Source organism: Falco rusticolus, chromosome 1 (assembly GCF_015220075.1).
Source record: "Falco rusticolus isolate bFalRus1 chromosome 1, bFalRus1.pri, whole genome shotgun sequence".
NCBI lineage: Eukaryota > Metazoa > Chordata > Aves > Falconiformes > Falconidae > Falco > Falco rusticolus.
In genome coordinates, this window is record NC_051187.1 from 74257707 (window position 1) to 74285210 (window position 27504).

The following is a 27504-nucleotide window of genomic DNA, read 5'->3' on the forward strand; positions in this document are numbered from 1 at the left end:
GAAGCTTGCTGCTTGGAGGACTGCTTGGAGTGTCAGTTCATGTACCCTGAGTTTTAGGCAGGCTCACAAGTCTCCACAAGGTGATTATACAAAAGATTCTCTGTTCTTTTTGAACTCCTAATGTTCTTAGTAACTGATGACTACAGGTTAGGAGTACCTCCTTATGGATTCAAACCTGTTTACAAGTTGCATAAGCACTTTGATGCTTAGCTCAGCCAAGACCTTGTGAGCCTGTGGACACCATCAGAAGCTTAACTGCCTGCAGTCAATTCAGTACAGGGAACAAAGGAAGGGGTTTGAGACAGTATTCTGAACCCACCATGTAAATTCTGCTTAAAATGTACATCAGGACTTGTGCCTCTTATGCCTTCCAGTAAATGGGGACTTTTCTTTCAAATCTTATTTATCTTGGCATTTTAGATTTTGCTAGAAGGCTTTTTCCTTCAATTAAGCTATTTATTGAGTGGTATCCCATTGGAGGATGGAACAAGGGTGTCCTAAAAGCTATTGCACTACCAATAGTAACAATAATTTATACCATTAAGTAGTTCTTAAGGCACATTATCTTCACACACAGAATTGCATTTGTGTGCTACTGAATCTGAAAAGACTTGGTTAAAAACTCTAGATATTTGTTTTTGGGAATCACACAGTTAAAAAAGAGAAGAAATATCATTCATATTCATTGTAAACCCCACACATTCAGTTACTAAGTAATTCAGGAACTGCATTTCCTAGGTTAGACTAGTCTGATTTTTCTTCTCTTCCATCACCATGGCAGAATTATATCACTGAAAGTACACAAGAGAAGAGGTTATTTCTTCTGTTGCTTTGAAGTAATTCTCTGAGTGACATGACTAATCCCAGTAAAGATTCCTGATTTATAAGGCAGAATTAGAGATTACGCTTGTCATTGGAGTCCAAGGGATGTGTAAACTCCACTTTTTGTTTGTAACTCACATAGGTCAGCCTTGCATTAATTCAGTCCTGTATTGATAGCACTGTATTTATGTAAGGTAGATTTCCACCACCAAATATTTCCCAGGGCTCCAAAAAGCATCATAATACCTATATCACCACCGTAGACTTTTGCTGCAACCAGAGCTAGTTATTCCACTTCTGACAGAGCTGCAACCATGTTCTCCTGTACAGAAAAACCTTTAAATATATTTTGAATATTATCGATGTGATAGAATTATGTATGTACATCTACATGAGGAAAAATGAAGCAATGCCATTAATTATCTAGTATCACAGATAGAACATAGTAGAAAAAGGTTTTAAAGCTCCAGTCTTATAAACTGAATTGTTTCATACTAATAAAATGGCATGAGGTAGAGTCAGGGCAGTAGCTTCTACAGTACTGATGAAGAATAAGAAGAATCATGAACTTAATAGCCCAGCAGCTATGTTGTTTCTTTTGATATTATGTGAGGTACATCATATAAATGAATTAATTCCTGTTCAGAAAATCCTTTTAGAACTTACAGCTCTTTGTTGTTTTCTCTTGATGCAGCTCTTTTTTTCTGAGTGCTGGCAGCAAAGTGAAATTTACTCAAATCCTGATGGCTGTGTGTAGCTGGTGCTTCAGTGAGCAGAATTTGAGTAAATTCTTTGCTGCCAGCACTCGAAGCAGAACATACAGGGTTTCCAGGGAGAATGTCACACGTGGGAATGAAAGAAAATACAGATGGCCAAAGGCAACCTAAAAGCTGAGTTATGAGAAGGAAGAATTGGAGCGGGAAGAGGAAAGAAGAAAACTGGAGCCCAAAGAAAGAAAGGAGAGAAAGGCAGAAGCAGCCAGGACACAGGAAAGGGGAAGTGTAGTGAACTTCAGCCAGTGCAAGTAAGGACAATTCTGCATACAATATGGTTATATTTCTATAAACTATAGCCGAGCATCTGGTTTGTAAACACAAAGGGAAGGGATAATTATTTTTAAAAGTGAATAATCCAAATTTTTAATTTATCTTGGGTCATCACTTTATCTCATTTCCTTTCTAATTCTTTTTGTAAATGTAGTAGTTGCTTTTCCTCCTGTTGACAGTCTCTGAAGAAGACACAGCCAGAAGAGAGACTCTTCCTTTTAAGTGAATTCTTGAAGTCTCTGTGGAGGAAAGGTACACTCAATAACTAACTACCTACATAGTAAAGCTGCTAGAACATTTTAAGAAGATGGAAAACTGACAAATCTGTTTCAACAAAGTTGTCAGCTGCAAGTTCCTGTGATCCAAGGTCTGTGAGGAGAGAACAAGACAAAACTTGACCTGCCTCATTCTAAAAAAAAAAAAACCAACCCCAAAAAACCAATAAAACCAAACCCAAACCAAAACAAACCAAACACAAAAAAAAACCCACAGAAAAGAAAAAGTTATTAAAATCTATTTCCTTCTAAAAAAATTGAAAAGTTTTGAATTGATTCTAACATGAAATTAAACCAGATTTTGAACTCTAATGAGCTGCTACAAAACAGCATTGTTGTCCCCTAGTCACCTTTCACATTCTTTGGGCTAGCTTCAAAACTATTTCCACATTAGCAGGTTCACTGTATAATTTCCCTGCCCAGTATGGTGAGAAGAGGGACCGTCTCCTATCCCTTTAGTACAGAGAGGATTTCAGTTTATAAAATTAATTGTTTGCTTGACAACATGCATCTAATCCAAATATTTGTGCAATCCAACATAAATTCAGAACTGCACCTCACTGTGTGTCACTGAGCTCTATGGCCCAATTTTAATGGAATACTTAATGAAGCTGATGTGCATATTTCCATCCCACACATACAAATTCATCATGAGAATGATTGCTTTCAGCAAACAGAATACCACATGCAACATTATAAATTTAGATACACCTTCTTGAAAGGAACAAAGCGAAACAGGTAATAACCAGCAGAAAATCTGCCTGAAATGCAGGCCTCAGAAATGTCCTACCTTTGCAGAATTAGAATGTAAATTAAAATGAAGAGTGGAGGGGTAAAATAAGAAAATAATAAAATTATGCATCAAATAACTCAATCTGACAATCTGAAAGCTTAAATCACTATTACAATCACAAAATGGTGGAGTTTTCCATTCTCAGAGAAGTAAGGAGGAGGGTCAGCAGAACTGCCACCTTGGACTTCTGGAGGGCAGACTTTGGCCTGTTTAGGGGCCTGGCTGACAGAGACCCTTGGGAGGCAGTCCTGAAGGGCAGAGGGGTCCAGCAAGGCTGGACATTCTTCACGAAGGAAATCATAAAGGCACAGTAGCCGGCCATCCCTGTGTGCCGAAAGGCAAGCTGGCAAGGAAGAAGACCAGCCTGACCAAACAGAGAGCTTTGGCTGGAACTCAGGAAAAAAGAGTTCATAACCTTTGGGAGGAGGGGAAGGCAACTCAGGAAGACTACAAAGGTGTCATGAGGTTATACAGGGAGAAAATTAGAAGGGCTGAAGCCCAGCTAGAGCTTAATCTGGCTACTCCAGTAAAAGACAACAAAAAGTGTCTCTATAAATACACTGGCAACAAAAGGAGGGCTAAGGAGAATCTCCATCCTTTATAGGATGTGGGGGAAAATACAGCGACAAAGGATGTGCAAAAGGCTGAGCTACTTCATGCCTTCTTTTCCTCAGTCCTTAATAGCAAGACCAGTTGTTCTTGGGGTACCCAGACCCCTGAGCTGGAAGACAAGGACAAGGAGAACAATGAAGCCCCCATAATCCAAGGGGAAATGGTCAGCAACCTGCTACACCACTTAGGCACACACAAGTCTACGGGGCCAGATGGGACTGACTGAGGGGGCTGGCTGAAGTGCTCACCAAGCCACTTTCAATCATATACCAGCAGTCCTGGCTAACACGGGGCTCCCAGTTGACTGGAGGCTAGCCAATGCGATGCCCGTCTACAACAAGGGACAGAAGGAGTGCCTGGGGAATTACAGGCCTGTCAGTCTGACCATGGTGCTGGGGAAGGTTATGGAGCCTTATGTACTGTCATGCAGCAAGTGCAGTCCAACCAGGTGATCAGCCCCAGCCAGCATGGGCTTGTGAAACTCAGGTCCTGCTTGACAAACCTGATCTCCTTCCATGACAAGAAGACCCACTTAGTGGATGAGGGAAAGGCTACGGATGTTGTCTACCTGGGCAAGGGAAAGGCTGTGGATGTTGTCTACCTGGGCTTTAGTAAAATCTTTGATTCAGCATTGTGTCCCACAGCATTGTCCTGGAGAAACTAGCTGCTCATGGCTTGAATGGGTGGACTCTAATGAGTAAAAAGCTGGCAAGGGCCCAAAGAGCTGGATTAAATGGAGTTTAATCCACTTGGTGGCCGGTCACAAGTGGTGTTCCCCAGGATTGAGTGTACTCTCAGTAACAAGTGAAGACGACAGCAAGTTGGGTGGGAGTGCTCATCTGCTTGAGGGCAGGAGGCTCTGCAGAGGGACCTGGGCAGAATGGAGCGATGGCCCGAGGCCAAGTGTGTGCGCTTCAACAAGGCTCAGTGCCGGGGCCTGCGCTGGGGTCACACCAACCCCACGCAGCGCTGCAGGCTGGGGGCAGAGCGGCTGCCAAGCTGCCCAGCAGAAAAGGGCCTGGGGCAGAAAACGGCCATCTGCATACGAGCCGGCAGCGTGCCCAGGTGGCCAGGAAGGCCAAGGGCATCCTGGCTTGTATCCAAAACCGTGTGCCCAGCAGGACCAGGGCAGCGACCATCTCCCTGTACTTGGCACTGGTGAGGCTGCGCCTCGACTACGGTGTTCACCTGTGGGCCCCTCAGGACGAGGAAGACACAGAGGTGCTGGAGCGTGTCCAGGGGAGGGCAACGGAGCTGCTGATGGGTCCGGAGCACAATTCTTACGAGAAGCGGCTGAAGGGACTGGGGTTGTTTAGCCTGGAGAAAAGGAGGCTCAGGGGGGACCTTCTCACTCTCCACAACTACCTGACAGGAGGTTGTAGTGAGGTTGGTGTTGGTCTGTTCTCCCAAGTAACAAGTGATAAGACAAGAGGGAACAGCCTCAAGTTGCACCAGGGGAGGTTTAAATTGGATATTAGGAAAAGTGTCTTCATTGGAAGTGTTACCAAGCATTGGAACAGGCTGCCCAGGAAAGTGCTGGAGTCACCATTCCTGGAGGTATTTGAAAGATGTGTAGAGGTAGCACTTAGGGGCATGGCTTAGTGGTGGAATTTGCAGTGTTACGTTAATGGGTGGACTTGATAATCCTAAGGTTCTTTTCCAATCTAAATGATTCTATGATTCTGTTTAGCTGGTAGACTTCTACCTAGCTAGTAAATTAATGTGGTTTAATTGTTTGCTTTTCATCCTCCTCTATCTGAAAAGTAGGATCTCATTTGCAAGCCATTTCCTTTTCAAGTTAGTTGAGGAACAATGTTTCTTATTTTTTTTCAGTTTTCACTGGCTAAATATATTCCCATACATCCCTGAAAGTTTCAGCCAGCAGTGTCCTGGATGAATCTCTTTCTAGAAAGAGGATTAATATGTGCTCTTTCTCCTATCCCTTTTAATTTATCCCTGGATGTTTCATTTAGAGGCTTCAAGTTCCCAAAATGTTCATAGAGGTTTAAATAAGACTAGTGTCCTTCCATTGATCTCGCATGACTCAGTCATTCAACCTTTTCACCTAACTAGATATAGCTGAAATATACTTTTCGTTCATGCTGCTTTTCCAGAATTTTTTTTTTTTCTGGTGAGATTGCATACCATAGAAGCAAACACACACACAAAGAAAAGGGAGAGTTTCTTATCTACAGTAAGTCAGCAAAACTTACTGAAGTTGACATATAAGGCCATTTCCAACAGCTAGAAATTTTGTACACACCAAAACATCATTTGTGAGGCAAGAAGTCAAGACTGATTCTATTTGCAGTTTCTCTCATGTCTTCATATTCTCCATTCCTACCAGCTTTTAAGGCTCACCTGTAGTATACATGATACCATTTGGGATAAGAAGTAGCATAAATAAACACTCTTCCTTTGACTTTTATCCTGGAAAGTGAATGAACTTGGAAGGAATTCCTGTTTGGTACAGCATATGCTACACAACATGCTACAACAGTCAGCCCAGCACTGCAGAGGGGCAAGCCCAGTTTCTCATGCCAGTGAAGCAGCAGCAGTTCTGTTCAGTTCCCAACCTAGAGCTGTCACCTGTGACGTAAGCAGGCCCATCAAAAAAGTAATGTCAGAGCAAACAACCCATTCTAGCAAGGGTGCTGTGTTTTGGGGGCAGGGAGTGGGGGAAGGGGGTGCTCTTCCTTCACTTGGAGGCATTTCTAATGCATTAGTGGATGTGCAGGAATATCTGTCAGGAACAGATCCAGTCTTTATAGCATTCAAGTGATGGAAAAACCTCTCTACTCAAAATAAACCTGTGATTTATTATTCACTCTGTTAAAAAAAAAAAAAAAATCACATCATGTTTGTAGTCTGAATTTATCTCACTTTAGCGTCCAACAATTTGCTTTGTCTGCTAAATTTAAAAAAGCATCTGCTCAAAGACTTTTTATTCCTTATGTAGGTAATTTCATAGGAAGACATCTCTTGAATTCCTTGTTCCCACGTCAAACAGGGTGAGTTTTATTCTTTTATTATAAGCAGAATATTTCAGACCTTGACTAATTCGTATAGCTCTTTTCTGAACCCTTTCAGGTTTTTCAGCCTCACTTTAAAGGTGCAAATATTAACTCTGAAGACAGAGTTCCATTAATCAGTGTAGCTGGCAATGTCCTGAATCAATAATTTTCCTTTGAAGAATGCCAATTTGCTGAAATCGAACAACTGTAGTAATGCATCTGGTGTGTCAAATCTTTCAGAAACTGTCTGCTTTTCCCTCAGCTAGGCTGTTTGGCTAGCTGCTGCAGAATCAGAACCTATGGGGTTCCGATACCACCACCTCAAACCTCTGCAATTTCTTAATGGCAAATTGAATTGTACCCTCAAATTCAGCAAGAAGTTCCTGCTTGGTGATAATAAGTGAGACAACTCTGTCTCACTTCCTGGAAGGAAATAGGATTTTTAATTTTTCTAATCTAACTGGTCCCCACCTGGACCAAAGTAAGTGCCAGAAGTTTTCCTGGGATATGTACCTTGGTTTAAACCTGATGTATAATCAGGTTTGCCATCACTGCTGTACTAGTTGTTGGTGATTACTGAAAGATGCTTCATTCTTTTCTAATATCTGTGATACCAGCTTTTAAAACTGCTCATACAACTTTTATGCATTCCCATTTCACCCAAGACCAACGGGCTGAGGAGGTGAGCAGTTTGTTCAGAAGCTGAATACCTCTTACTGATATGAATCTATCTAATCAAAGGTTACACTTACCTCAGACTTAAACAGGAAATAATTTTGAATTTCCCCCTGGTAAATAAGGAATGCATCAACTCTATGGATAGGAAAGGTGATATATCCAGTACTTCAACAGCTGGTAACAACTCCTTCTCCTGATGACAAATAAAAGTCACTTTGATAACAAAAGGTGTGGTTCCATAGGAATTTCTCCTGGTAATATCTGGTCTAGATCATTCCTTCTCACTTGCATGACTACACCATGAGCCACCAGAGTAAGCCACAAGCTATGTCACAGTGCTTTGCTGTTAATGAAAAGCTAGGACCATGCAAGCTCAGCTTCAGTTTAATTTAAACTGCTCTGGAACCACATTTTCAGACTGTCTCTCAACCAGCTTTTTTCTGTAACAGTGCCTTGGCTTTAATGGTTTCACCTTTTTCCTCCTCTGATGACTTGCTTGTACCTTATCTCAGCACTGGCCACTCAGTTGTACCGGTACCTGTTTGTGCAGCTGAGCAGTGAATCAGAGAACTGGCCAGGTTAAAAATAACTCGGCAAAAAGAAAATGGTTTTCATCTGATCAGTTCCCTGATCTGGCTTACTCTGCAGTTGCACAAAGAGTGGTAGGACCAAAACTGGGATAAGAGGGAAGAATGAGAAGAATAATCAGCCTGAAGGAGACCAGACCACTACCACTGAATGAAGTGCTGTAAACTTACAGCCTCTGTGAGAACAACTTCCTATGATGTTTCTGCAGCCATGGAACTCTGAACTTTATTCCTTCAATCAATATATATTACTAATTAAAATTACTATTTCTGACATGTATACTAACGAGGCTATTTTGCATAGGTTTCCTGTGGTTCAGGTTGTGAATGGCTCTGAGTCAAAATGTCATTGAATATTTGAAGGTAAATTCCTTCTGGGTAGGTTATCTGTTCTGTTGTCCTGGTTTCAGCTGGGATAGAGTTAATTTTCTAAACTAAGATTAGAGTTAATCCAATCTAAACCTCCCCTGGTGTAACTTGAGGCCTTTTCCTCTCATCCTGTCTCTTGTTACTTAGGAGAACAGACAGACCCCCACCTCACTACAACCTCCTGTCACATAGTTGTGAAGAGTGAGAATGTCCCCCCTGAGCCTCCTTTTCTCCAGGCTAAACAACCCCAGTTCCTTCCACTGCTTCTCATAAGACTTGTGCCTCAGACTCTTCACCAGCTTTGTTGCCCTTCTGTGGACATGCTCCAGCACCTCAACAACCCTCTTGTTTTGAGGGGCCTGCAACTGAACACAGTATTTGGGGCGCAGCCTCACCAGTGCCATAGCTGGCAGTCTTTTTAAGCAAGTCCTTAGCTGGAGAGTCTGGTTCTTCTTCATTACACTTCATGCAGTTTTAGACCCACTCTGAAATTAGAGGAAGTGTACTTTGTGATTTAAATGTCTACTGGATTGAGTGGATCCAGTTGAGTTCCAAAAAAATTATCGGAGGAATGAAACACCTCTCCTATGACAAAAGGCCGAGAGAGCTGGGGTTGCTCAGCCTGGAGAAAAGGGGGCTCTGGGGAAACCTTGTTGCGGCCTTTCAGTACCTAGAGTGGGCTTGTAAGAAAGATGGGGACAAACTTTTTTGTAGAACCTGTTGCAATAGGACAAGGGGTAATCATTTCAAACTAAAAGAGGGTAGATTTACATTAGGTATAAGGAAGAAATTTTTTACAGTGAGGGTGGTGAAACACTGGAGCAGATTGCCCAGAGAGGTGGTGGATGCCCCATCCCTGGAAATGTTCAAAGTCAGATTGGATGGGACTCTGAGCAACCTGATCTAGTGGAACGTGTCCCTGAGAAGAGGGGGGTGGTCTAGATGGGATTTAGAGATCCCTTCCAACCCAAACCATTCTATGAATCTATGAACTTGCAGAGTTAACTCAGCTCCTGTCAAAATCAGTAGGAGTTAAGAGCACTTAGCACTTGAAGGTAGCTCATACAATCAGCCCGACTGATAGGGCATTTCCCTTTGTTACACTATTTGTGTGAGCTTTGATGCAACTAATAATTGTTACAATCACAGAATCATTCAGGTGGAAGGGATCTCAGAAGGTATCCACTCTAACCTCCTGCTCAAAGCAGGGTCAGCCATTAGATTAGATCAGATCTGATCAGGTCATAATACTGAATACCAATTCAGCTGTGGTTGACATTTTCTTGTTTCTCATAGTGTTTTCCAGGACTCTTTACCAGTGGAATGTAGGGTGGCTCCATAAGCAATGCCTGGGCTGTATAACTCCATTACATAGTCTCAATATCTAATTATAACCTGAATGTATTGAGAAAATCATGCAAATCACACATAGACTGTTTTTCTCTTGAGCATTTTGAAAATCAGGATTAATCTGCCTGACATGTGCATGATTTTCCATGAAGTTGTGTTGGAATATAAACCCAATGTAACCTAATGGCTAACAAGTCAATAGCAAGGAAAGAAAATCCCTTGGAACATGAAATCTTTCACACTTTCAATTCTTTTAGTCTCTCTTTTGCTTTCCTCCTGTCCAGTTTAAAAATAATTTTCCGGTGGGGAATAAAAAAAAGAACATTAAAAGAAGCCTAAAGAAACATTTATATTTCTCTCTTCAAAGTATCCTTTTCTGGTCTTACCTATTCAATTTCACTCTTAACTCCCACATGCTTCAGTTCCCTACCTTCTTTCAATGCAGTTTCAGCAGAGATTTCTGACACTGGATTGAAAGCTACCTTGAGTTGCTCTAGCGGAGTCAAGTCTAGAGTTACATCCCTGCCAACAAATTAATTGCATGTGGGATCAATCACTACCATTGAGGCCAACTGGCATGGAACAGCCCATGTTCCTGTTACTAAACACTATTCTAAGGTGCATAATGATATCTGAACTAGCTATTGGTAATGGTCCCTGACCTAGACTAATTTCTGAGTAGTTGGTTCATGGTAAATATTTGAGTGCATAAAGGTTGAGCTGGGCCAAAAGCTTGCCAGGGGATGTTTTGGCAATATAACAGTACATACATTTAAACTGTCTTTCTGGGAACAGAACTTGGGCGTGTCTATGTTATTAAACAGTGCCAAGGAAATGTCAAAACAGCAAATAAAAGGGCTGAGGAGTATACTTCTGTTCATGTTCCTGTTTACTGCTTTTGAGTTTTGGCTGAAAATTGGCTGCTACACTTAGGAAAAGTTGAACTCAGTACAGACCTGGTAGCTTCGGCTGTAGTGCACTCAGGCCTTGTCACACCTTACCTATCCAGACACCATGAACCTGAAATAAGACCTACAATAAGTATGAGGAGAGGCTGAGAGGACTGGGTTTGTTCAGCTTTGAGAAGGCTAAAGAGAGCTTTTAACTGCCAACAAATATTGAACAGGAGGATGCAGAAAGGATAGAGCCATATTCTTCTCTAAGTACACAGCGATGGGGAAAGATGCAAAGGAGACAGGTTGGAAAACAAGAAATTCTATTTACATGTAAGGAAGAACTTCTCCACCAGAAGTGTGGCCAAATACTGGACCAGGTTACCCACAGAGGATGCATAATCTCCATCCTTGGAAATGCTCAGAAAATGGATGGACAAGCTTTGAGAAGTTTGACTTTGATCAATCTGCTTCGAACAGCTAGATGACTGTCAGAGTCCCTTTCAGCCTGAATAATTCACTTATTCTACAATTAAAGAAGAGAAACAAATCTTTCCAGGTCCTTTCATAAGGAAGACCTGAAGCCTGGGAGAAAGTAGCTGTTAGCATGTGCTTGAAGTTTTATAATATGGTGTTCTGTTTTGAGAGCGAGCAAGAAAGCATAGTCCCATACTTTAAATGGCTTGGCTGGTAGGCCAGTGTTTTGGGTTTAGAGGCATTTTTTTCTCCCATGAAAGCACAATGAAGACAACATAAAACTAAACTGCAACCAGTGCAAACCTACGCGCTAACTGTGATACAGCCGATGCATGAAAAAGTTCTATGTTGTTTTACTGAAAGGGATTTTTTTTCTTTATCTTTTAACTTGTGGTTTTAGTTTTCTTCTTCTATAAGATTTCACTTCTGTGTACATAAGCTTAGTCTTCTCTGTTGTTTGGACTGTTAGAACTCTCTAATATTCCTTTTGGGATTAGAGCTCTACCATGTACATCATATTTCCAAGCTAGCCTTCATATATTTCCATCTCACCAACTCTCCAGTTATTTCCAAATCTCATTTAGAATGAGGCATCTTTCCTTCTTTAAATCTTCATTCTTTTCCCTGCCTGCACTCACTGATATTTGGGATACAGGTTTTTGTTTGCTTGTTTATTCCCTGTGGTAGCCTCTAAAATAAAGCACTGATTCTGTGGTTCATGAAATTGCCTCAATAATAGTCCCAGTGGGCCCTTTTTTGCAAAAGCAAGAATCTACAGAATGAATCCTATTGTATGTATCCCAGCACCCAGCCCTCTTCAAAGCCCTCCCTCAAAAAGTCCTGATTTGGAGCTTATTCCTTTCAGGACATTCTTAACTTCCACTGCCATGAAACTGGCATCAAATCAGAATTTAGATTTTAAGCCATGAAGTCAGATAAACACTAAGTCTTCACTCACTTTTTTTCATGGGCATTCATTAAAAATATTTTTAAGATGCCACTACTGAAATATACTCCCCACTTGCAGATATTGCAGTAATTATGCAGCACTCTGGTGCCAGTATACACAACAGAGGCCCTCCCTCAGGTCTATGTTTTGTGCCATTTACCAGTACATTTTTCATTATCATTTATTTTTACTAGCAAACCTAGCCCTGACTGCCAGTCAGCCTGCATGTAGACAATGTGCTGCTCCCACAGACAAGAAAGTCAGATGAAGAATTTTAAATAAGGTGTTTTAAAAGTGTTTACCATCTAAACCTGCTTCCCAAAGTGGTATTGTGCGTAGTTGGAGTGCATCTACCTACCTGATTTTCTACCTGGGACTGAATTTCAACCAAGCACAAGTATCTCTCCAGTGGTGATAAACAGCCTTGCCATTCATTTACATGCATTCTTTATTCATTCAGATCCACGCAACAGATTTTTTTGTCTCCAGTTTGGAACATGGTTTGACTGAAAAAGCTTTGTTCATCTTAATCTCTAAACATCTGTTCAAGTTTTTTCTCATTCTTGGTCCCCATCTATTAGAAATTCTATGGGCACTCTATGGAAAATTTATTGTATCTTTATCAAATAGGAGAGGGGAAAAAAACCCAAAAACCAACAAACAAAACCACGAAAAAAACAAAAAACCCTACCAACTTTCTTTGCATCAGGCAAATTCAGTTCCATATAACAGAATCGACTTGAGGCCAGTTGAATCAAATGCTGATTAAGTCTGGAAAGACACAGTTTAAGATGAATACAGGTGGTGTTCAGGCCTCAGTGCAAAAGCTAGCATCATCTATTATGAATATTTGTCTTGAATCATTATGAAGTTTGTCTATTAGTAGCAGATCTAGGTCAAATGTTCCCAAGAGCTGGGCTGCTAATGAAACAGGTTGAAATCTAGTTTTGTTTTCATTATACATTTCCATACATTTTTTATGAAAGCTTGTGCATCACCAGTAGAAAACCTAGCTCAGCCTTTATAGTAGAAGTCCTCATCAAAATGAGATTTAAATGTAGGATTAAGTTTATTTGGCTTTAATATATCAACAAACTTTTTGGTTTTGTTGATTTTTTCCCCCTGTGGGGAGTGGCATAAAGTGGCATAAAACTTATATGCATAAATACCTAAATACTGTGTGAAGGACTGAGCCAAGAGAGGTTGGTGAACTTGCTGTGTGGGAAGAACTGAGCCAAGAGAGGTTGCTGAACTTGCTATTGGTGGCTAGCCAAGGGACCCCAGCTACTCCATCTTCCTATTTCACAGTGGAACTCGGAGACAAGTTGGGAGCTTTGGGAGCTATTATCATGCTCTTCCCTCTGTTTTCTGAAATGTGTAGTATCTATTTTATGGTTTTAATCATATAATGATTCTGGTATTCAGCTATTGCTACTGTTTCAGTTAGCACTGTTCCTATTTATGTAAGGGATATTGTTTTTATAAACTGAGAGCTCCAAAACAGAACCATATATGCAACAGGAAAAATGAGAGCCCATGCTACCATGGCAAAACCTAGTGGTAGACAAAACCCATTAATTAGCTTTTTGCAATAGGTGCCCAAGGTATGACATTTCAGAAGAAATGATGGGGAGGAGGGGAAGTGTACTAAGTACAGTTGGTCCATATGTGAAATCTGGCAAGTTGCGTGATACCATAATACAGGACAAGATAAGCTATTGAAAAGAGGACAGCAAGGTGAGTCACAGAAAGAAGCGATGTTTTCTGCCACCTGGCCCCCACTCCCCACCCCCAATAGTGAGATTTCCTGTTTCCTACATACCTTTCCTTCAACCAAGAGAGAATTTCTTTACAATCTTGGAAATTGGTGTTATTTTGGAAAGCCTGTTCAAATGAATGAAATTTGAACTTGCTATTAGCATTAGAAAATGCTTTCTTTGCCTTCTGTTTCTTTTCAGTTACTGCTATGATCATATCTGTGTCCATTGGCCCCTACTTGGTAACTCATCTGGCTTGGATGTTACTATGGTAGCCAATACTATTTTCATGAAAGTACATGACTTTTTCAGCATGTTTCACAGATATTTCCCAAAGCATTACCTGAGCCAAACATAAAACTCTTTCGTAACTGATAAAAATAAAGCACATATTAGTCTGCTCAAGCAGCAACTGATGGATACATGTGATGTGCACCCGTTATACTAATTTGCTAACTCTGGCCAGTATAGATCTCTTTCTCATTCTGTGGAGGTATTCCCACATGCCGGGAGAAAAAAAGATTGAGAGATAATCCAGTCTTTGAGAGACCTGACAGTTCTTCCAAAAGCATGGAATTCTCCCCTGGATGGAGGTAAGACTAACTTCAAAGCCACCTCACCACAGAAAAAAAGTGAAATTAAAGAATCCAGTATTACAGTATACTGTTCATTGCATACAGCATTGAGGACTTGCTTCATAATGAGCAAGGAATTAAGTGAAAGAATATGAAATACTCAAAAGGAAAGCATACAAGTATAACAAAGCTGCTCACAAATATTCAATGTGTCAAAAATGTTCTTTCTCTGGCCCCCATAAAACATAGAAAGTTCTAGACTGCTTTCAGGGATATGAGAAGAAAGCCATCAAACAGAAAATAAAGTCACCAGCAAACCCCTCAAGTACAATGATCCAAATGTCATTTTTTTTATTTTTTATTTGGTTTAATTTATCTAGCTTTTTTTTTTTCACCCATTAAGCACTGTGCTAGGTAAAAAGACTGGACCACAGAGTCTCCTTCTCTTTTAAAGGAGCCACAATAGCTTTTGATAACACAGTTTTGACCTTATCTGATTTTTACAGCCTATTTGCTATTTCTAAAGTATTATTCATTGCCCATTATTATACTAATAAATTTTATTATCTTTTATAAAGCTGCCAATGGTTACATGCTTGAATGGCCCTCAAAAAAGAAAGCTATAATGACAGAACAAGGTAAACGTAATAAAACATTCTTTGTTCTCAAAGTGTATTTGTGATAATGGGCCATTACCTTTTATTTATTATTCACATAAATGTATGATGGGATTTGTACCTTCTCTGGTATGAACTGTCTCATCTTGTAGGGACCATCCAAGTTTTTTTGTAAACTGTGCTTTGAATTTTGGGTCTCTTTACTAAGAAGATAAAGAATGCTGAAAAAAAATCCTAAATTTTTCTTTACTATCATTTTTGTAGCCTCAGCAATTGTATGTATGTACAGTCATCTACATGCTAAACTCACTTTTCCTAGTTCACATCGAGCTAATACAATACTACCAGCTTAAGTCACTTAGACATATAATAAACAGGCAGAAGATTTTAGAAGGTGAAGAATGGTACTGTTTTTTTAAATATTTTCTTAAGTACTACTGAAATTTAGTGAAATGTCACCAGATCCATAGTTCTGTACCAGAAGCCAATATTAGACCTTGTATGCATGCAACACGGGGGATGGAGAAGTATAACTAAAAAAAAAGAAAATAAACATACACGGTGCATGTAGTTCCTGTATCATAATGTCAACTTCTGTCTTGATACATAGAATGATGGAATCATAGAGTGGTTTGGGTTGGAAGGAACCCTAAACGTCATCTAGTTCCAACCTCCCTGCCATGGGCAGGGACACCTTCCACTAGATAAGGTTGCTCAAAGCCCCATCCAGCCTGGCCTTGAACATTTCCAGGGATGGGGCATCCATAACTTCTCTGGGCAACCTGTTCCAGTGCCTCACCACCCTCACAGTAAAGAATTTCTTCCTAATATCTAATCTACCCTCTTTCAGTTTAAAACCATTACCCGTTGTCCTATCGTACATCCCCTACTATGTCTATATACATGTCTATATACAATTTATTAGCTTCCTCTAAGTGTTTTTTGTATAGCTATATAGGAACAGACAGCCTCGTTCTTTGTCATATAAGTTCTTACAATCTTTATTTTAGTTATGTTAAGGTCTTTTTCCACTGAAGTGTCTTAAGTATCTGTATTAGCAAGTTCTAAACTGTTTCTTCAACTGAGTCAAACAGATATGAAACACTGGACTGAAGTTCCATCCAAACCACAAGATCTTCCCTCTTCCAGTTCCACTGGTGAAAAAAACCCAAAAACTAAACCAAACCAAAACAAATCCACAGTAACAAAATAATTCAAACTAGACACACAGCTCAAAAGAGACTTTGTATTTCATAAAGGTCTTTTTCTCAGTAGTATGAAAAATCAGAAAGTAGATTTTTAATCCAAAATCTAAGTCAAACCTGTAAAAAACACCTGAGAAAAGTCAAAGCTATCACACTAGACATATGCTTGGGCTGTTTCTCAGCAAACTGAGATCTTCCCTAACATCAATAGACCCCAGGAGACATCACAAATGCAATAAAACTCAGCTCCACAGTGTATATAATCACATTTACCCTGACCTTCTTGACTCCTAAACCTCTTCATGTTTCCCATGTTCAAGTAGTGGTGCAGGATGGACTTGTGAACAAGGAAGTAATGGCTCAGAACAACTCTATGCTAAGTACATTTTGCCATAGAGCTCACCGTTATCAGCTTTTTCTGACACCAGCATCTTAACACCATTTTCATCGGCTGTCATACTGAAAACCAGTGTTAAAGACAGGTAAGTCACATCCTAATTTGAACAAACACTTTTCAGCAGCATCTTGTACAACACAGGCCCAAGTGCTAAAGACCTCTGATGTAAATTTATATGGAACACTCATCAAATGCAAAACAATCATTTTTTACAATCAGAATATTGATACAACAAAAGAGTACTCAGAACATAACTTCATATAGTATACATTAGTCAGCCAAGAAACACATTGTAAATTATTCTTGGCCTAAGCTTCTAAAAATCTTGTGAAGGTTCAGACTGTCTTCCTTTGAAAAGCACATGGTATTTCTCTGGCTAAAGTAGCATCTGTTAGCTGGAAAGAACTTGGAGGGGGTTATGATGTTCCGGTAATATTTTCTTATTCATGTTAACTGCATGTGTGCTTGTTCTCCCTTTAGAGGTAGCCATGGGAGATACCTCATCATACAATTAATTTCTATTTAACATTGCGGTAGTACATTTATTTTTCACTAGTATTTTTGATGCATAGTACGTAGGATAGAAGGCAATATATTGTCTACCTGATCAGACAGCATGACACACCCCACAGAACTTCAGATATTCTCTCTTTGGATCTGATTGTGCCACAGAACACATTTTAGAGTATCTTTCTATTTTCTATGTCTTGGAATAACAGACTATCTGCTTCATAATCTTGTAAATTGTTCCACTAGTTAAGTACCCTAACTATTAAAAGTTCACCCCCTAGACACAATCATCACAGTCAAATTCTACCCTAAGTAGGTAGATAATCTAAATTAAACACTTCAGTCTCTCACTATTATTTTCCTTTTAGATGCGCATCAGTGTTCCTCTTAATTATTGTAAGCTAGTCTCCCATATGCTAAGTAGCCTCTAACAGGATCTGAGACACACATAAATCTGCTCATTATTATAGAAAACCAATATTATTTTTAAATGTTTCAGGCTAGTAAGGACAGAATAGCTTTGCATTGTTCTTATCCAGGGAACCCAAAATAGAAATGTATATTATGAAATCAATATTCTTTGAAACAACATGGCTCTGCTTCTCACTCCACTGTAATTACAGGTAGACAGCAGGGAACACATAGCTGCTCTGCCATTTTTTGTCAGTAACTGCTTACCCAAATGATGGTACAGTCTCATAATTTGCACATGAATTATTTATGTTCCCATTATTATGCCAGTTCTGCAAATATTCAAAAAGGGACGCTAACTGGCAAGGTTCTCATAGATGCTAAATTTCTTTGTCAAAGGCCAAAAAAACTGCCAACATTTATTAAAAAAACCCAATAATTTAAAGACAAATAGTTGTCAGCATTCATAAACTATTTCATATAAAATCCCTATTCATCACAATCAATCCCAACTGTAATACAATTTTAAAAAAAGAAAAAATAAATTAAAGCAACTTACCAAAGCTGTAAGTTCAGCGTGGGACTACACCTGACTGCATCCTCAGCTCCTTACAGGTCCTTTCTAACACCACAAAATTCTGCTTAGGAAATTTGTTAGGAAATCACAATCAGTAAGTTTCAGCCTCTCAGACTGAAGGTCTTATTCTGCATCATTCTAAGCAGTAATGGTGAAGAACTGTGTGAGCCAAACAGCTCACAACACTGATGGTTTCCCTTTATAGAGCTATAATCAACATCCTTTGGGGAAAATGCCATTGGAACCCCAGAACCATCCAGGCTGGAAAGGGCCCTGGGATGAGCTGTTCAAAGGAAGATAAAACACTGAATTCAGACCAGGCTTAAGGCTTTTTCTAGTCTGGTTCTGAAATGTTGTATCCAATGTACAGCATTTCCAGGCCATGTGTTCCAATTCTTCATTATTTTTATGGGGATTTTTTTTCTTTAGATCTGGTTTGAACCTCCCCTGATTCAATGTGTGACCATTGTCTCTTGTTCCCCTGCTGTGCACCTCCTTAAAGATCCTGGCTCTGTCTTCTCAGTAACACACACCCTCAAGCATATGAACTGCATCCTCTGTTTCGGTGTCACTTGCAAACTTGATGGGGCTCCATACTATTTCCAGGTCACTTATGAAGATGTTAAGTTAGGTCCCAGAATAGACCCTGTGGAAATTATAGCCAGCCTTCCGGTAACATAGAAACTATTGACTACTAGCTTTTGAGCCCAGTTTTTAACCCATTCATTCTTTGTAGCCTTTTATTTTGCAGAATGCTAACCAAGGTCAGTTTTAATATTATTTAACTCAAAAGAAAAATCTCTGTGGCTGTCAATGGGGAGTTTATTTCCTCCAAATGACTACATGCTAATTTACAATGCAGACTCAACTGCTGCCTGGCTGCTCCGAGGACTGAATAAGTATGAAAATGACCCTAAGAAGACCTAAATTCATCAAATAAATGTTTAGGAAAGTGAAGGTTTCTGATTTTTCATCAGCTTATTACTTCAAATTATTTTTCCTATCATTTAACCAAATGCAGCATGCAAAGATCTGAATCCAATAGATCATACATGCAGAGTATGTAAAAACTTTGGGGTTCCCTGTCCAAATAGACAAAGAGTACCTTGAAACTGAGTCAATAAGGCTGAAGAAAAAACATTGAAAGGAGTGAAACAAGTGAGCTGGACTTTGCATACATGCTGAAGGTTGCATACCAGTTTTGGACAGCTTAACCTCTCCTGCAATAGCAGAATTGTATGAATTAATTAGTGTTAATTGCCCTGACCAGCCTCACCTGAGACTCCCACCCACACACTCCTTGCCTGTTAGCTCAGAATCCTCATATATGCTGAGGATTGGACACCTACTCCTTACCTGAAGATATGCTGTAGGTAAATATGCCTTCTACTGCTGCTGAGCTTCCTTAGTGACTGAACTGACTTACCATCTTGCTTTTGTTAGGTGATCCTTGAACTGTTCAAAACCTGCTGCTGTCATTAGTCCTGCTCCCTGCTTGGAGATGTGGAACTGTTCCTTATTTAGTGATGCTATAGTCCCTGGCCAGGTTGCCCTGCTGTGACCCCTGGCTGATCTTCCCTTCTGAAGCAGCCCCACTCTCCTTGCTCTGTGACAAAGAGTAAAGCCAATGTTCTGGTGGTCTACACAGTGTGACTACTGTACGTAAGAGTAAGAGAGAGTTAACAGTAGAAACTTATTTGTCTTCTGACAGCTGTGTGGAGCTGGTGCTTCAATGAGAAAAAATAGCGTAAATTCTTCTTTGCTGCTAATACCTGTGGAGTAGAGCATACAGAATTTCCACAGATACGTTTGGGAATGCAAGAGAATTCAGATGGATGAAGGCAAGCTAGAAGATAAGCTATGAGGTGCAAGAAGGGGAGTGGAAAGAAAAAAAAAGAGGAATTAGGATCTAGAGAAAGGAGGGAAACAAGACCAACACCGATGCGATTCAGGAAAGGTGAAGTGTCATGAACTTCAGCCACTTTCCCAGACTTTTTCTCCTATCTGTAAGTTAATCACTGCAATATCTTTCTTCCTCTGCACACCCCACCCCCACCCTCCCTGCCTCCAGTTTCTCTCTCGCTGTGGAAACTCCTATATTTTGGCTCTTGCTGCCACCATGTAATTTTGGATTTTTCTTGAGAATCAACACGGCTCCAGCTGATGGGTTGGACCCAGCATATGCTTGACAAAGACTACTTTCCAGGGCCAAAACATGCATTGTGACTTCAAGTATTTCACTCTGCATTGTCTTGGAGGGTAGCTCTAAGAAGACCAATTTTCCATCAGCTTTATGCCCAGCACTCCTGCACAGCAAAGTTTATGGAATCAAGCTGTCAGGATAGCAGTAGAGACATTCTCTTCTGCCCAGATTAGTAGTGCTGTTTAGGCTCTTTTTCTAGGCCAATGTGCTGAATGCCTGACAGATCCACTGAACTAACATTTGCTTTTACGTTCTATCAACACAGGCAGAATAATCAAGAGAGGGGAAACTGAGGAATAGAAGTCCTTTAAAATATCTCCACTTTTGGAGAGTATACAGCATTCCATCTCACATCTAACAATCTAATAATGGGAAGAAAAAAATTAATTTTAAATAGTACATCAGCAAGTCCAGGAAATCCTATCCCAAATCCAAGAAATAAAGAGATTCCATGGGCCACTCAGGACTTCACTTATGTGAAAGGCAATGCCAGTGCCTATCTAAAAGAACAGTTTCCAGAGGGGCTTGCAAGCAAATTTTGTTCTAACTTGCTAGCAGTGGTGTAGTGGTATCATACCCTGCTTGCATGGTACAGTGGTGTTTAGTAATTTACTTCTCCGAGAATAGCTGGGAATCATTCAGAAGGGGTCTTCTGGCCAGGGCCAAGCCTTTCTTCTAGGTCACTGACTGAAGGGCCTCAAACTGGCTATCGGGGGAAGCCTTAGGCTTTGCTAATAAAGGCAGACATATAGAGTGATTTCACACAGTTATTCATAATTCACTGTGATGAATGACAGCCTGAAAGCTGGAGAGAGACGTATAAACCCCATGTTTTTTACTAACACATTTTTCATCGCAACTAAAATCAAACTAGTTCAACACTGACCCAAACGTGCATCTTCTCTGATACTAGCCAGAACTTCATCTTTATTCCAAGCAGGATGGTGACAGGCTTCCTTGTTTCTGCGTATGCCTAAGAATTTGCTTTCCAATAAGAATTCTAAGTTCAAATAACAGTATGACACACACAGACCTTGGTGCAGAGTATTTGCTTTCCATTTAACAGGTTTTTCACTAGAAAATATGTAACCTTATCCTATCACTATGGCAGTGAGAGAGTATGAGTCTTATCTATTCTCCATATGCATTGCAGGATGAAATAAAGCCAAGCAGGAAACCACCTCTTGTGGTTTAGGCTTTCTTTGCTCTGCATTCTGGTAACAGAAGAACCAGACCAGCTCCCAAACACCACACCCAGAGCAGCAAATCAACACCCATGAAACAGCACAGAAATACACACAAATCTTTCAGTGCCATCTAAAACCAGAAGCAACCAAGAAGTCCTTACATGTGGGAAAATGCTCACCTGTCTGTCAATGCTAATAGATTAATATATCTCCAGCTTTCTATTAAAACAAGGGAGAAGACATGCTTGGATCTTCATTTATCCCTCCACGTTATCTTGCCATGAGATGTCTTGGAGGAACATTTAGTAATCAATATGCACAGTTTCTCTCCTCATTTCCTTTTAGTGCACTTATTATGAAAGAAAAAAAATTGTTTTTTGTTTCACTTTGCTATGCTATGTGAAATGAAGAGGACACAGAAGTCTGCTTGTAAAGATTCATGCAAACCTGTAAGTAAACTCAAGACCAGGAACTCAGCAGGTAAGCAAAGGGTGACCCTATCCAAACAAGTAGATGTGAAATCTGGTGGTCAAAGGAATAACGCTGGGTTTGTACTCATCATTTATGTCTCCAGAAACATGTATTTACCTATCTCTGGAACATTTTTAGTGTTTTCTCCATGGTATTTAAAGCAATATATAACTCTCTGGAAATGGAGGGTAAGTACCCTTTATATCTGAAGCAATGTAATACCACTCTCACTCAGCCACCCACTCCCCCTGCAGTTCAAGTCATCTGAGGGACAGTTCTTATCTCTATGCAACATCCTTGGCCCTTCCTCAGTTCGCTGGTGAGCTCCATCCTGCTCCTGTTACCATGTCACATTGAGAACTACCACCAACAGTATGTAAGTGCCATAAAGCAGTCACCAGAAGACAGCTTTTAGGTAGAGAAACAATGTCTTTGAGAACCACTTCAGAAGGAAGCATCTGTCAAAGGTAAGCTTACTCTTTCCTGCTTTCCATGACACTTGTTTGACTTTAAGTAGGTTTCCACTGCTTTGGCAGATGGTGCAAGCATAACAGCAGCACAGAGAAAAATCAGCTGCTCAGTCTCAGAAGCTGCACATATTCCAGCACATACTTTACACAGAGTCAAGTGGACAGGTCTTCCCCTTCGAGGTGAAGTATTTTTCACTTGGCTGCAAGTGAATTCTGTCTTAAAATCCAGTCAGGTGAGACAACTAGTTTAATAATGTAGCACACATACATGCTTGTGTCAGCAAGACTTAAAAGAGCAAGACGAATTATTTCTGCTACATGAAAACTGCACAACAAAGGCCATGCAATGCCAGGATGCAAGAAGAGAGGTGAGGGGTTTGGGTTTTTTTTATTACTGTTATTATTATTTTTAATGACTCAGAAAAATAAACAGAAAATGTAATGGACATTTTCTAAGTAGAGCTCGTTCTTGTTACATTGTTCGCCGAGAGTGTGGTAGCGTTAAAAAGCTATTCACAGCTGCTTCACATTCACACTATGCTGTCATTGAGCACCGTTACTGGGCTTCTGGGAACTCCTGCAGATAATGACACATGCTTCCATTTTAGATAGAATAGTCTGCATGTTAGAATAATCTGCATGTTCTTGAAATCCACAAGAGAGTACATCAATTAACATATCCCAGATATTAATCCATAAAACATGCTTGTATTCTAGGGGTCGATTCATTGTTTTTAAACACTTCTTCATTCTGCTTGCATTAAATCATTACTTATTTAATAAAAGATTAGCTGGTTTATTTAAAATACAAAAATCAAAGAGGGAGAACTTCCAAAACTCCTGAGAAACAGGAATTTTTACTGGGGAGGCAGGAAAGTGAGAAGGTAGAGGTTTTGCACAGCTTCCATTTAAATATGCTGTACAGAGTGGAGATGTGACAATTTTTTTTCTTTAATCATCAGATACTAAATTCTTTGATAATTTGTCAGATACTACATATGAATGACAGTAAAAAATGCATCTTACTTGTACAGAATGGTATTTTCAGCATGTGTTTCTGAATTCAAGGGGTTTTGACACACTACATCACCCCACAAGGGCCAAATTGTACTTGGGTCCTAAAGAGAATAAAGGAAATGGAAGTTGAAGAAACCTTTCCCCATATACCTCTGTGTCCTTCTAGTCCTTTTGCTAGGGATGGATGGGTACAAACTAGTACCAATAGTGGCACCACAAGTCTAAGTAATTCTGGTATTGTGATTGTAGCTCTCCAGTTCATCTCCTCTCTGTCAAACAGTATCAGAACTTCCATTACAACAGAAATATCTTCCACCCTCCCAAAAAGGAGGGCCATGGCACAACCCTTAGAAATATCCCCTGCAATTTCTACCTTTCACAGATAAAAGCATTTTAGGAACTAACAGATGCAGTGGACATTCATCTTCACTAAAGATATTGAGATTAGTCATACTCAGTCCTAGAGCTGAAAGAAACCAAGTGCTGCAAAAAGCTGACTTAATAGGTCATTTTACAGGACTCTGCAAACCTTTTGGAAAGCTTTCTTGGATTTAGCATGAATTTCTGATCAGAAGAAATAAGACCAGTAGCCTGACAAGCAGAACTCTTACCTAGAAAGAGAGAGGTTGATGCTCATGACCTTGCTCTGATTGGATAAGACTAAGCTACAGGTTATGGTAGTGGTATGTGGGTAACATATATCCACTAAAGAGGCTCAGACATTCTTGGCTTTGATGTAGTATAGAACTGGGGAAAATATACATATTTAAAATATTTCATAATTAGAACATCTTTTTAACTACTGAACAAGAGTTGAATAGAATAGAAGAAAAGTTTAGTTCATAAGTTTGAAGTTTGCGGGGTTTTTTTCTACAAGATAAATATAAATTGTATTGTAAGTATAACGGCTAGCTTTGAAAGTACCCACATAGCATTTTAAAAAGAAGATTGTGATATTTCAGTTACATTCTTAAAATTGCATCAACATCTCTTGAGAGAAAGCTAAGAATTATATGTATTAGCCATTATAAAAAATAATTTAAGGCAAAACCAATGACAAACAAGTACAAAAGACTTTCTGCATTTCCTGGCAGCAGTTTGTCAGGTGTGACATCTTCAGTACAATTAAGAGGGCTTTAAAAAGGAAGAATCATTCACACAGGGGCAGGTTGCCAGCACACGAAATCTTATTTTTATGCTAATACCACTAGCTACTAGGGTCTTTAGACCTTCTGACCAAAGACTCAGTGAAATGCAAAGTTCACGCAGCTGAAAATTCTGATGAAAAAGTTCAAAACATCCTCATTCAACTTTTCATTGTAACCATACCATAGGATTGTAGAGGCTCTAGCTAAATATTTTTAAAGGCTCTATAAAATGTACTAGATAATTTCCAGATAAGGTCCAAACAATCTCAGGATATTTTTTTCCAATAGCTGTGTGTTCCGTGCCTCCTTCAGTAGGATTTTAGTCTGATTCTGCAGGTCCTACCTGCCAAAGCGATGTAAATACTGCAGACAGAGGTCCTTCATTTTGGATGCCTCTGAGAAGAATTAATGAGAAAAGGAGAAGAACAAGGGTGTCTCTTGGAATACCAAAGTCATCCTGCAATACCTGGGTAAGCACCTACAGTCCTTCTATAAGAAATGCTTTCATGTTAGTTATTGTACTTTGGACTCAGAAAAGCATTTTCAGTCTTAAATAATCACACCGTCTCTACACCAAGGTGTTGGAATGAATGTGCAAAATGAGTATATATTGGCAATAGGCTATGAAATGGAATAATACTGACATAATGAATTTTTTCTGGGAAAGGGCTCAAAACCCCAGACTTACCCCAGTCATAATGACATAAAATTGTGATGCAGGGAAAAGAATTTACAGCTTCAAATTCACAGCCTAATGATTCTCCTATTAGAAAGATATCTCTTATTACTGAAACCAGGAACACACAAAATGAAGAAAAAACAGAGGGAAGCTCATGAATCTATAAGACTTCTCAAAAATCATTCTAAAAATCTACAGAATTTAACAGAAGGTAATAACTATGCCATTATTTTTGAAAATGTGCCATAAAATTCTACTCAAGATATTAAAAGGCTCTTAAAATTTAATTGATTAAATTAATTAAAAAATGTCTGAAGAGTGTTTGTCATCCTTGATTATATCCAATGAAAGTTTTCTACAAGTGTATCTAAAGTGTACAGACTGAGAAAGCTGGACTAATATATCAGTTTACCTTTGATCCAGGAAACCACAGAAATGGGTGGAAAATAGACTGAAAGATAAACATTGATTCAAATTCATCAAAATCTGGACACTGGCCAGTCATTATTAAGGAATTTATTTTAATGCATTAGATCCTCAGCCTAGTTATTTTCAAGATTTAGAGGATTGCCTGAAGAGTCCGTTCAGGATCATGATTCACCAGTGTTCTCAAATATATAGACAACATGCAAAGCATGTGATGCAGCCCTCTGATGACTTACTAGTTTAGGACCTATGCCGTTTTGGTCAAAAATGATTTAAAATTAATTTCTTTTAAAATTTTCTTCAGCCAAAGCTTTTTTATTTACAGAGTTGTATAAAGCAGCACAATTACCAATGATAAGGTACAGGATGTCCACAGTCACTAGGCATTCTAAATCACAAAGTTATTAGGATTTACTCTGTGAATACCCTATATCCTCCAAGCATCTAAGCAGCAATTCCAGTCTGAAATTCTTGTGCTACCTACTCAATGCTTATAACACTGTAAGGAGTAATAGACATCTTGCTCTCTCTTGAACATCTGGTGTGTCTCTGTTCCATCCTTATTTGGGGGGAGATAATTTTCACTTCTCATGAATTGCTACTGAGTGCTTCAGAGGTCTCTGGTGTGTCCAAAAGCTGGTTCAGCCTCCATCTAAATCTCAAAGATGCCACTGACTGATTCCTTCAACTTGCAAATGGTTACCAGGTTGGGAAAAATTAAGCATACTGTAGCTCAGCAAGTCTTGTCTTTCTCTTTCACAAAAAGGATAATTCTGTGGTCCCTAGAGAGCGACTAAGGTAGATCTCATAAAATTAAGGGTAACTGTTATGGCAATTATTATACCCTGCAACCATATTTTTCATGTGGTGAATGTTGGTAGTGCAGTAGTGTGGAAACCAACTGTGACCTGATTAGCACTGGTGTAAAATGGGAACAGATTTAGTCACCCTGATGAAAATATGCCAAAGCGTACCTAATGTTAATGACATCAGCAACAGGCTTGTGACAAATGGCATGTTGTTATGCCATCAGACCTCTTCCCCCCACCCCAATTAGTATGTGCACTCCAGAAAGTACAGCAATGACAGGAAAAAAGCACCAACTCATGAGGAGATTTGTTGAAAGACCTTAGGCCACATTCTTTTTCATGTGTTTTCATGTGTTCGCATTTGATATTATTAAATAATGTCATGACATGGACACAGGTCTAAAGCTCAGCTTGTACTACATTTTATTACCTTATTATTATATGGTAGGTCAGTACACATAAAACGGACTGTAAACTTTAAACAACCCATTTAATCATTCTGGATTTATTGTGACAACCACCTGTGAGACAGAGATGCCCAGTGATGGCACCTAGACTGACCACAGCGTTGCCTGAAATCAGACTGTAGCTAGGGCAATAATTTGTAATTCAATCAACTGTATGAAACAGTGAAATGGATTTATGATGGTGTTCTGTGAGAGAAATGAAGGTCGGGTTTCAGCAGTGAAGGTTCTGTTGACTGTAGAAGTATGGGATGAAATTATATATAAGTCTGTGTCATCCTTAAAAAGCAGAAAAGAAGCTGAATGAACTTCCATTGCTGTGTGGTTTAAAAGATTCCCTCTCCCACCCCACAAGACAAGCTGGATGATAATACCAGGGAGAGTGTTACGTTATTATTCATCTTACATCGGCTAAAAATAAAAACATCATGCCTGGCTGAATCTAATGTTGGGAGGATATTTCATAAATTAGATTTTTCTATCATTTCACCAATAAAATTAATAATAAGCTTAAAAAATAAAACACATTTTCCCATAGATATCTTCAGCACAGATGGACAGATTCTTGCCAATGTTTTTTTTTTTTTTCCAGACCACTGCAAAAATTGAGGCATTTTGGAACTAAAAGTTGTCAGAGTCCTGTGAGGGGAGAGCCTACTGCCTAATATATAAATATTTTTCATTTTTCATTATCCTTTCATTTTCTATGTTATTTC